Source organism: Rattus norvegicus, chromosome 10 (genome assembly GCF_036323735.1).
Source record: "Rattus norvegicus strain BN/NHsdMcwi chromosome 10, GRCr8, whole genome shotgun sequence".
NCBI lineage: Eukaryota > Metazoa > Chordata > Mammalia > Rodentia > Muridae > Rattus > Rattus norvegicus.
The window spans coordinates 24710797-24723940 of record NC_086028.1 but is presented as its reverse complement, the minus strand read 5'-3'; the positions used below and the strand labels follow the sequence as shown (position 1 = coordinate 24723940).

Below are 13144 nucleotides of genomic sequence, written 5' to 3'. Positions count from 1 at the left end.
TCATCTGTCCAAATATTCAAAAGTCTATCATAGTCTTTTTTCAAAAGTTGGTGGAAGAGCTTGATGTCTTCCACCTCTAGCTGGTTTTCAGGATTAAATAGCGTAAAACATCTGGAGATGCAAAGCCATCAAGATTTCAAAGGAAGGAACACATCCTGGAAAGTGGGCTATAGGGCCAGAGACCTGAGAGGGAGACTTGAATCTGACTTGAATTGAAACTGAAAGTGTTAATACATACTTCAAGATGTTAGATGGCAGACATGTGTGTTGTGTGGTGAGAATATCTGCTGGTTCTAAGCAGAGCCGGCACCAAAGAAATGCTAGGTGGGCTGCTGCTGACAGGGTAATAGGGAAGAGCTGCGGATGCACTTTGGAGCTCACACCACATAATAGGATACTGGGGCTGAACACATGCTCTGGCAATTACAATTTGCTTTGCTAAGCTGTCCATTCTAGAAAAAGTATCTTTAAACATTATTGTGTGGTAGGGGTAAGGTGGTGTGATGTATATGTGTTGTGGGATAGTATGTGTAGTGTGTGTGTGTGTGTGTGTGTGTGTGTGTGTGTGTGTGTGTGTGATGTGTGAGTGAATATGTGAAAGTCAGAGGACAACTTTGTGGAGTTAGTTTCTCCTTTCACTAAAACTGGGTTCTTTGGTTGAACTCATAATAATCATGTTATGCTACATGATTTTTTCATACTACAGTTTCCAAGTTGACAGTAGAATTTCTGATTCATTTTGATATATCCTTATTTCTTTTATGTAATTTCTACTGAAATTTCCCAGAACACCCATATGAGGTTTAAAAGAGATGTCCATCCTAATACATAAGGGCAAATATCTAAAGTGTGAGCTTTTAATGTTTTATCTGATTTCATTGTATGAGACTTAATACACATATCTAATCACGACAGCTCATGTCGGGAAACATTTGGATGAAAATGATACCATGTAAAAGTCCAAAGTGATGATTACATCAACAATTAGCTGTAGCCGCGTCCCATACGGACTGAACCATGGGTCTTGCAGTTAAAGGACGAGGGCTGAATATTGCCACAGCTGCAAGTGATCCTGGCAATGCAGCTCCCTCAGTGTGCACTAAGGTCTCCTGGCACCTCTTAAGCTGCCAGAGACAAGGGGTAACAGCTGGGCAGAGGGCAGTGTTTCGGCATGATAGAGTGGTTATAAAAATGGTGCTACCAATTCAGCTACGTCATCGCACAATTTCACATCCTCTTTAGAATGTGACTTTGGGGAAATAATTTGGGTATTGGAAACAGAAGAGGGAAAATGAAAACCCACAGGGTTGGGGTTTGGAGTTTCTTTCATGATGCCTCTTCCTTTTTGTCAACAGCAGGCACAGTTTGTCAAAGCTTGACAAACACAAATCTGTAAAGTGAGTGGTCTCTCTAGTGCCATAGACTTAATAAAAATCAAGTTGGTGACTCTCTAGAAATATAAAACTCTTTTGTTTTATTTGATATTTTTCCTACTTACATTTCAAATGTTATCCCCTTTCCCAATTTTCCCTCTGGAATTCCCCTATCTCTTCCCCCCCTCCTGTTTCTATAAGAGTGTTCCCCCTCCCACCAACTCCCTCCCATCTCTCTGCCCTGATATTCCCCTACAAGGGCCTTCGAGCTTTCATAGGGCCAAAAGCCTCTCCTCTCATTGATGCCCAATAAAGCCATCCTCTGCTACATATGTGGCTGGAGACATGGGTCCCTCCATGTGTACTCTTTAGTTTGTGATTTAGTCTCTTTTTCAGAAAGGTCACATTCAAATTTCACAATCACGTACTCTAAGCAAGACAAGGGGCACTGAATTGCTTATGATAATGACAGACTCACCTTTTGTTGTCTGTGGGGAAAAAATAGCAACATGATCGAATGATCAGAGTATTTAGTGAAAGAGAATGAAATGTAGCATGTAGAGAACTTTATAATACTGGGATATGATCTTTCCATTTGAGTTTTTTTTCTTTCACTTACACTGAATTATGATTTATGCATTTATGCTGGGGGAGGCACTAATACCTATATATAGTATTGCTGACAGCCTTTGGAAGAACATAGATAAAAAGTTCATCAAATTGCACAGCGAAAGCAGAAGCTTGATAAAAGAAGGGAAGATTGAAGAATAAAGAAATGGAGGGAGGAGTTTTATCTTGGAAGAGAAATCTCATCTGAGTGCCTAAATAGCTAGATTTCCAGAACAAACATTTCTAGCTTTTTTTCTCTTTTTCTTCCTTTCTGATCTTTCTTCTTTTCTTCTATTTTTTGTTTGTTCTTCTTCTTTTCAATGAGACCACCTAAAAATACAGAATTATTTGGGGATAAGTTATCAAGAAGTAGTTATTTAACCAAGAAGTAGTCATTTTATTCTAAAGTTTAAAAATTGTACATGTACAACTTGAAAGGAAACCATTACAACCTCAGAAATGGAGACAACTCACCCAGGCAAATGAAAGAAATTGAAATCTTGGGAGGATGTCTTTAATCCTGTAGGTAATCAGTTTGAGAAAAGAAAGACTGAAGGTAGAGATCAAAAGACAAAGGAAAGGGTGTCAATAAAATTTGATATGCAAAAGTAGAAGAGACAGAAAGCATTGAGGAGAAAAAAAAATCAATATCACACGGCCAGAAAAATTATGTTGACTATAAAGACAGTAAGAGAAATTGAAAGCAATGATGGAAATTCAAATAAAATCTATGGCTGAAGTTTTCAACTGTGATGTCTGTGACAGTTCATTTACATCTTACTGGATAAAAAAAGAATACAAAAATACTTGTGCTAGTCATTGGAAATTCACATTTTTTATTAAAAACGTTTAGAACTAATATCTTCATTTTAAATCTTCGAACACTAGCATTGCTTTATGTGTAATTTAATTAAAATACTTAGGCAACTTATTTTATACTCGATACTTATATTGCTACATATTCAGTAATAACTTAAGGGAAGATACGAACAATCCCCACTGAGGTAACAAGTTTATTTTAAATAGATTTCATCAGTAATCCCTGTCATTTATCTCTAGGAATTTGGGAGAAGGGACCTGGCTTCTATTTTGTTAAAGATTTATTTTTATAATTTTTACTGATGTTTGGGTATGTGCACAGCACCACAGAAACTCTTGGAGGCGAGAAATGCCAGGTACCATTGGAACTTGAGTATAAACAGCCACAAGCATCTCAGACCCTGACGTGGGTCTGAATTCAGGCCCTCTGCAGGGAGAAGTTTTACTACTGAAACATCTCTCTAACTCGTTACTCTAGTTTTTACTTATTTGGTTGTTATGGGTTTTTTAAATAAACAATCTTTGTTTCTTTGCACAAAAACAAACAAACAAACAAACAAACCTTAGAATAACCTATCATGGTTGGCCTCATACTCATTGTTCTCTTGAATCAGACTCTCAACTGTTAGGAATATAGGCATGTTCTCATACCAGGCAAACATTTTTAAAAGTGAGGGAAACATAAACACTCAACTATTGACCATTTTCACATAGTCTAGTTTAGCTTGCTTCTGGGCTTTGCAGATATTGCAGCATTTAAAAATATCATAGAAGTCTAGATATACAACTTTTGTACATTTTATAACATCTTTAAGGGCATTTCAAGAATAATTTTGACTATAAATTTTCACCAAGATACTATAACCTAGCAAAAGTCATGACTCTAAGGCAAGTCATAATGTGTCCAGAAAATAGTATTTAGGAATCGTCTCCTTAGCTAATGAGAGATATGATTATGGGTTCTTTTTTATTTGAAATTTAGCATAGAAATTCAGGTATTCTTAAGTGTAAATTAACATTCTAGAGTGAATCACAATGCAGAGGATTGCTGTCATGTTCAACAGGAGTATCATAGAATAACTCAGTGTCATGGATGGTACTGCAATTCAAAACGGATGAACTGAAGTGACCTCTGAAAGAGCAGAAGGATTAAAAACTGACTCCGTGGTCTTCGTACGAGCTTTGAGCCACACAGACATTAGATTTCCTGCTCCGTCCATAAATTATCATCTAATATAAATGTATGACAAAACAAATTAGTATAAATGGACATCATGTCGTTCTAAAGGAGGCTGGCAAAGGACTCATAGCTAATCTTGCAAGTTTGAAAACACTAGCTATTTTGCAAGAGCCTGTTGTTTTTGTGTAATTCAGCGACAGTTTAGCATCGGTACCCACTGCTGGCCTTATGTTCCTGCATCTGCTGTGTGAAGAAAACATTTTTCCCTTAAAGTAGCATCCACCATGCTAATTGTTCTCACTCCCGGTTCACGTTGAGCGTCAGATGAGCGATTTGTCGTTCAAGGCATGTACAGTAACTCATTCCGCTTTGGCGACGGCTGCCTTTTTCAGGGGATTCAAAGAGTTTGTAGCTCTAGGACACTGAGATCACCTTCCACGGGTAGTAGTTGCCTCAATTAAATCTAACACAAACTGGATTTATACAACCCTAAATGAAGCAACTGAACTGTGGAGTGCTCCATCAACTGACGTGTCAGACTCCATGACGGGAGTGTAACTAGCTACGTTGAAAGGTATTTGTTATTTCTCTGGGTGTCATTTGCACACCATTAATAAGAGACATCTGCCACATTTATTTCTTTAAGTATTTTACTTTGCTTTCTTGGAAACTATACAGTCAGGCTATTTGAACAGCTCCATTGTCAGCCCTTATCTGAGCAGCGAGCTGCTTTGCAACTCTTTTTTATTGGCAGATAATTGAGAGCTGGTAAGCCTAGCTCTGCTGTTATGATGTAATATCGTATGTGACCTCATTCCTGTGACCCGGGGTGAGTCTTCCTGATTGCACAACATGTCGTCACTTTGGGAAATAGTCTTATTTTATGGGAAAAGCAGCTCGCCCAGCAGATAGTCGTCATAAATCGTTTTATGTCTCACTTAGATCCACTGTTGGTTAAGACTGGCCAAGAAGACTTCAGGTTGCCTAATGCCTTCTAGTTTTGTTACACCCTTTCTGCTAGATCAATCCCCTGCTTGTGCTGATAGCCTTGGTTATTTATGTTTACTTCCCTGCCTCTAGGCTTTTTGTACTTGTCAGTATATTAATGTTTTAATCCTTTGTGTGATTTAGGGCAGAAAGACAGCATTATTATTAACGTGGGCGATCATTTTTTTTTTTTTACTTTCTTTGTCATGTTTATTGTTTTGTGTTTTTCTATCCCTGCTTCCTTTCTTTGTTTTCCTTTTTTCCCTGCTTCCTTTCTTATATCTGTCATTTTTTTCTTCAACTTGAAAAACAATTTATAGCATTTTTTAAATGTAGCTTTGTAGTTGACAAATTTTTATATGTTCTCACCATTTCTTCCTGTTTCTCTTCCTCCTTCCCTCCCTTCCTTACTCCCTCTCTCTATCACTCCCTCCCTTCTTCTCTTTTTCTCTATCCCTCTTTCTTTCTTCGTTCCTTCTTTTCTTTCTTTCTTTTCTTTGCATGCATTTATATGCACCTGTATGCCCAGTGCATTCATCCATACCATACAAGACTTCAAATGTTTCTTTCTACCTTATTTCCTTGAGCTCAAGCATAAATTAGACTGGTCACCAGCTACCTGTCCCCATCTACCGCCTGAATAAATGTAAAGGCACATGCATGACCATGGCCAGCTTTTAGGTAGATACTCAGATTTGAGCTCAGAACCTCAGGCTAATGCTCATACATATTGGGCCATGTCTCCAGACCTTCCCTTTCTTTTTGCTGGACTGTCTTGGTTTCCTCTTCTTTCCCAAAGGACAGTTCCACACTATGGGCAACGACTTTCAGTAATTTAAATATGTCTCTCTTTAGTCTTCTGTTTGTATCTATTTGTCTTATAAAAGCAGCTGTCTCTGTCACTGTCAAAAACAATGTATTATCTTCTGGTCACGTTTAAGATGCTATTGCACAGTCTTCCAAACCCACTAGTTTTATAATTGTGTGGTGACAGATACATTTCTTTGCTCTATGTGCGTTCCCTATCTCACCCACACCCATTCGGGAAATGCAAAGCAGGACAGCAACGCCCATCCTTCTACCGTCTTGGTCTCTCAAGCTTGGTGGCTTTGCCTGTCCTCCAACAGCAAAATTACAGTCAAAACCTCATAGGTCTCTTGAAGGTAGATGCCGGCCCAAGACAAGCTATTTCATAGCAACAGAAAAGAAGTCTTCATATTGTTCAATAGAACATTGGCTCCTATGAATTACTTATAAGCCACGAACCAGAAGGGAAGCTAAAGATTTTTCATGGTGATATAGAAAAAGTAAAATGCTGACCCGTCCAGCAGGTCCAAATATTCAGGGTTCCGAAGAGGCGCTACCTGAGGGTCAAGGGGCGGGGGGCAGAAAAGAAGGAGACCAAGCAAGGTTCTGTTGTCAAGGTCTCGTTTATTGAGAGGAATATACAGCATTTAAAGCTCTGAAGCAGGAATTGAAGCAGGAACTGAAGCTTAGGGTGGGGGAGTATTGGGAAGTGCCCAAGGATATAAGGTGAATCACTAAACTGCAAGATATCCTCCTTAAACAAAGAGGCAACAGTCTTCCGGGGACATGTTCTTTGAAAAGGTAGAATCCTTATCAGGAATCTGCTCAGGGACATCCGGTGTTTGCTCAGGCTGAAACATCCTGTGATTGCTCCCGGAATCTTCCTGGAAGAGGCTTTTGTCCAACAATCTCATAATCTTACAGCAGCCACCTTAGGGCTGAGCTCCCTGTGACTGCATAGCTCAGAATGGCTCCCTACAAAATGCAAAAAAGAAAACCCTCTGAATTATGTTTGCAACATATTTAAATATATACATTAATATAGCACTGATAAATATAGAAAGCAACTTGTCTTATGTTACCTGTGGTGCAGCCTATGATACTCAGCATCCTCTGTCTTTTTACCCTTAGCTCTGCATTGTTTCCTGAAACTACATGTAAGAGGTGAAAATGGAGAACATCTGCAAACAGGAAAGAGTTTGCAATGTTCATTTTCCCAAGTCCTAAATTAAATGAATCCCGGCAAGTAAATAAAATAGCTAAGTCGATTCTCCGGCATTCTAGGGAGCATCTCTGGAACTGCATTGCGAAACTATAGATAAAAATCATATGTTCTTTAGAAATTGTCTGGGTTCTAAATCAGAAATGTATTGCTTTTTAATATTACCTCAACAAGTTAGTTGTTTACATTACATAAATGATGAATAGTTTGCCAAAGCAGGAAATACACCAAATAAATTCAAAGAACAACTTCAAAGAAAGATAAGAAACATTTGATTGATCTGAAATTATACCTGCCTGGATAAGGCTGCTGAAAACATTTATTCTGTCTCCTGTAATGTGCTTTCAGAACAGCTGAATGCCTTACCACTAGCCTGTAGAACTCAAGTGCCATTTCCTATTTAAAAGAATCAGAACTCCCTGGGGACTGCTTGCATGCATTCTAGAGGAGGAAACATCAAAACCAGCCAGCAACATTTCATGCCAGAACACCAGGAAGCACTGATAGTCTCTTAGGACATCTTCCAAACAGCTGAGGAGTCAACTGGGGAAGTCTGCAGTGCTCAGTCTTTAACATTTAAGCACCAGGAAGATAATGGCTGCAAAGTGTTCCAAGCTACAAAATACTAAGAGCAGCGAATATAAAAATAAGCAAAGCCCTACTACTCCCTTTTATAACTCATTATTTTGGAAAGAGGCAAATAAAAGGGGAGAGGAAATTCAGTATTTTTATTATACTTGGTGCATTTGGTGTCTGAGTGGAGCCAACAATTGTTAAGGACTAAGCATCTCTCTTGGTATAGAACTAAGGTTGATAATCACAAAAGAAGAAATGACACCACTGAAATGTCATTGTTCTATAATCTAAAATGAAATCCTTTACCCTGGCCATGACAACCAAAGAAAGCTATAATTAGAAAGATAAATACATAAACTCCTATTACACATTTTTAATGGAGATGTACATAGATAAGTTTATGTAGGTATATGATTCTTAATTCAAGTAAACCAAAATATTAATATATCTTCATAAGAAAACTAAAGCAGAATGTATATTGAATATAAGTATGTATACAGACACACACATACTTACACAAACACACACACACACACACATACACACGAAAGCATTCAGAAAATATTGTTAAATTATTTAGGGCTAGCATTGCCACATACTTATGTGATTTTCATGAGTTTCTGTCTTACATAAATCATCTGACATATGTACAGGTAAAATTATATATTTTGAATATTTTTCCAGAATGTACCCAGAGAAACTGGTGAAGGTAAAATTTAATAACCTCATTACTGGGGCTATTCCCTGCTATTTTCTCTATATTGGGGGTTAAGCCAAGTCTTTACTTACTTAGAAGATTACCAAGCTTCTGTTTTTTATCTAGGAGTATTTACAGCTTTGCTATGAAGTTCTTAGTAATAAACACAAACACAGGAAAGGATAGAATATATTTGATAATACTATATATGTTAAACAACAGAAAGTAAGAGTTCTTTAAAAAGGATTTACACTGACAGATATTTTCAGTTTCATATTGTTTTCTTAGAGGTGCTACCTTTCAACATCCCTTCCTCTGAAAGCCTGACATCTATCATTGCCAATATTGTTTTCAAAAGACAATATTTCATGTTGTCTGCGTGATCATGTTCAGTGAGCATGGGCAGTCTTTAATCAGAATGAGAGAGAACCATTTAGACCACTCTTGCTACCCACAAATACTCTAATGGGGATCAATCACACCCAATTAAAACTCCAGGAATTATGAATCTTTAATAGGTTCACTATGAGATAATTCAGCTGTTAAGTCCTCTTTAGATTGGTGCCTTGGAGAAACTAAAACTCAAAATGAATCACCTTCACGACTTCATTTTCCATGAAGCTTTCTGAAAAAAATTTTTTTAAAAACAGGACTTTGAAGTTCTTACTTAATTAGGTTCCTGGGTATATGTTAAAGATTTCCAGCTCAATGGTGCTTGTTTGACCTATTGTTTACATTAACTACTATATTTTTGTTCGTTAATAATTAAGGAGCCTAAATAAACATAAGCACCTGGGTGACTTTTGTTTCCCATCTGCCACTTAACCTGTCCCTTCTCAATGGCCTGCATCTGACCTAGCGGTCTGCTCTTCATTCTGTAACAAATGAAAGTGCATCAGCAGAAGTGACCTGAGCCTTCCTCACCTCTGTCTCTGTAATGCAATGGTCAAGAGAGCTGACTTCAGCACAAGGACACCTGACCTGACATTTCACGTTAAGCAGCCTCAGCAGCTCCCCACCTCGTCTCCTCATCTGTGAAGTCCCAATAGCATTTTCGCCGGGTACGTCTGCTAAAGGTTAAATGAGATTTACATATGTTGCATTATAGACAGTGTCTGGTGCATGATGGTCTTTTAGCTGTTGCCTGCTGATAGCTGTGTGGAAATCCAGACTTCATTCTTTCTTGTGGTTGGAAGATATGATTAACCAAAGCCACTTTGGGAGGATATTCTTCCTCTCTTGGCTCTCCTAAGGCAAGTCAGCTGCTTGCCTGGTGTGAGTGCTGGTACTGTGAAGGGTGTGAGCCTGTGCGAGCCTGTGCGTGTCTAAGAGGAGGAAGGAAACCTCCGTACACGGGCATCTGTGGATTACTGTGTTCGAAATATTCTGAGAGGACGGCATAGGGAGGGAGAGGTTCTAATAAGATCATTTTATTTTTGGCGAGAGTATTTGCTTCTATTTATTTTTAGGTCCGATCAACATTTGAAATCAACTTTTCACAGAGTTAAAAAGAACAGTCAAGGAGCTCTGCTGGAAATATTTGGCAGAACCCCAGCCAGAAGTCTCATCTTCACCGAAATGTTCTCTGTGTTGCTAATTTTATCCATGAATATCTATTTACAGAAGACCTCCCCCTAGCTTTTCTTTTTTTTCTCTGTCCCTCACATTTTCCTAATATAATTATACTTATACAATGAGTTTGAATAAGTCATTAAGATACACAAGCTTAATGCATAATTAATTGGTATGATTACAAGAAAGAATGAGCACACCAAATACATGTTTGTGAGAAAGCATATTTCAGCTCAGAGGCACTGTTAACAGGAGAGCCTTTTCAACATGGAGCACTGTGTCTCTGGTCAACGCTTGTAATCAGAGGCAAGGTACAGCTAACGAAGAACACTGCAATTTTATTTCTGTAAGAATAAAAGCAAAATAAGCACTTTGTAGATGTCTAAAGTAGTGTGATGATAGGACTTCAATTAATGTCTCTCCTGTAGCCTGAGATAAACACCTAGTCCCAAAATTAGTTGAGAAGTTTCCTAAGCATGCCATTCTAAGGTTCTCCAACAAAACTCTGTGTGTCGATCTTTTCTAGAGATGTAGAAGGCAGCTTGTTCCCTTATGAATGATTCTCTTTTAAATAAGTTACTAACTGCACTGAGAGAGGTCTGGCTGTGACATCAGTGAAGCTATTGATCTCCAGGTTGATCTGGCTGTCTGACTGTCCCGTTCCATCCTTCCTCACTTGTATTGTTGCTGAAGATGCACGGTGAGTTGAGGAAAGACAGCCTTGCCCAGTAAAGGAGAACTCATCATTCAGAAAGGTGGGCTCCCCTGTCAGAATCACCAAACAACTTTACGTTCATTCTTTAATTTTTTTTTTTTTTTGGTTCTTTTTTTCGGAGCTGGGGACCGAACCCAGGGCCTTGCGCTTCCTAGGTAAGCGCTCCCTAGGTAAGCGCTCTAACCACTGAGCTAAATCCCCAGCCCTTAATTTTTTTTTTTTATCTTGTGGACAAGGGCCTATCAGAGTTGACTCTCTTCCTGCACTGGTGAATGAACCCAGGTTGTCAGGTTTGGTAATAAGTAATGTTTTCCTGCTGAGCCATCTTGTTGGCCACGTGTTTTTTATTTCACTCATTTATCTCCTCCAGAATCTACTAAGTGTGTTGTCGCAAGTCTGTGTATGTATACAGCACACCTCCCAAATACATTGCCACAGTTGCTTTGGTTACCATGATAGAAGAACTGTATTTATATAATCTATATCATATGTATATCTATAACATCTATATCTATGTTTATATCTATCTCTATATATTACTATTACTATATATGTATTTCAAATGTAATGAATGGGATACTTGGTATGTTAAGTTCAAAATACATCACATTCTAAAGGTGAAATAAGTTTTAAAGATACATCAGGGCACTCTGACTTGTCCACACCAACGCACTAGCTTCTCCTCTCCTTCGGCTGCCTAAGGGGTCCTCACCACTGCCACTATGGACTCCATCAAGAAAAAGATGCTCCATAAAGAGAACAACTTGGAGCACAACAGGCAGAGGCTGATAAGAAGGTGGCAGAAGACCAGAGCAAACCATTGGAAGATTAGGGTATTCAAGGGCACTGAAGATACTCCAAGGCTCTCACAGGTGCACAGCAGAAACTGGAGGAGAAAGAAAGCCACGTATGCTGAGGCTGATGTAGCTTCTCTGAAAAGACACATCCTGCTGTTTGAAGAGGAGTGGGATTGTATCCCGGAACGTTTGACCACAGCTCTGCAGAAGCTGGGGAAGCTGAGAAGGCCGCGGAAGAGTGTGAGAGAGGCATGAATGTCAGTGAAAGCCGAGCCCAAAAGGATGAAGAAAAGACAGAAATTCTGGAAATCCGTCTGAAGGAAGCCAAGCATATTGCTCAAGACGCTGACTGCAAATATGAAGAGGTGGCCGGTAAACTGGTCATTATCAATGATAGTGGTCATTGTAGATAGTGATCAGAGGAATGTTCGGAAGAGTGGGCTGTGCTCTCAGAGGGCCAAGGTCAGCAGCTGTCAGATCTTGAATGCATTAATGGCTGCAAAGTATAGTACTCTCAGGAGGAGGCAAATAGGAGGAGTTCAAGGTTCTCTCTGACAAGGTAAAGGAGGCTGAGACTCGGGCCAAGTTTTTAGAGATCAGTAACTAAACTGGAGGAAAGCATCGATGACGCAGAAGTCGTTCTGTCTCATGCCAAAGAGGAAAATTGGAGTATATACACCAGGGGTTGGCCTTGACTTTCCTGGAACTTAACAACAACAGCCAGTCTCCTTTGCCACAGCCATATTGTCTTGTTTCCCTTGCGTTATTTTATTTCATTTTTAAAGAAACTGCTTACTATGAAATCCCTTCAGGGCATTTTTAAATAGTTGCAACTTTCCCTGAAACATCTAGAGAGAGGCAGCTAGAACAGAGAGCAGGAAAGATTCCTAGAAAGCTAAGCCTGAGTCGGGGCACTTATTTAAATGTGCCATTTCCCAGGTCGACATGGCCCCACTTCTTAGAGTTTAGACATGCAGTTTGCTTGGCCAGTGCAAGAAACCCCACAGAAACAGAAAGATTTCCAGCCACAGTGAGATCAACAAGAAGACTGATGCTGGAGACAATTAAGTGATAATTTTAACAAAGCGACCCGTGAGGTCTCTTGTTCAATATTACACAACTTAGACTTCTATCCTGCACAATTTCTTTTGCTTTTGGTTTGTACTGAAAGACACTATGGGTTTTACAAGCCTATGTCCATTTCCCAAGGATCTGACAGCCACACTGGCCTTGTAAGAGTCCCATTCCTTCACAACTGACAGGCTTGCAGCCCATTCCAACTCAGCGGGGAGAGCTTTGCATATCTCCATGTCAGGTTAAAAGATCTAGGCACTCTGTATGTAATTGGTGAAACAAAGGGATTTCCTTAAGAATTATAATTGAATGCACACACTATACAATGATAAACTTCCACAGTACCGTTCATCATCAAAGGAAGTCAGGACAAGAACAAACACAGGTCAGGCTCCTGGAGGCAGTAGCCGATGCGGCGGTCATGGAGGAATGCTGCTTACTTATTTGCTCCCTATGGCTTGCTCAGGCTGCTTTCTCACAGAACCTAGGACCACCAGCACAGGGTTGGCACTACCCACAACTGGCTGGACCCTCCTGAATCGATCACTAATTCTGAAAATGGCTTTCAGCTGGATCTTATAGAGGCATTTTCTCCACCGAGGTTCCCTCCTTTTAGAAAATTCTACTTCTTGTGTTTAGTCAACATAAGACTAGCCAGCACTGATGAGAATACATACCTGGGAGCCAGCAGGCGAGCTCAATAGTAGAAGTTCTGT

General features: G+C 39.4%; 1 pseudogene; it reads left to right on the top strand.

Annotated features, from left to right (window-relative positions):
* The first annotated feature begins 11168 nt into the window (after window positions 1–11168).
* Window positions 11169–12087, top strand: Tpm1-ps1 (tropomyosin 1, pseudogene 1; annotated as a pseudogene).
* Window positions 12088–13144: the final 1057 nt, after the last annotated feature.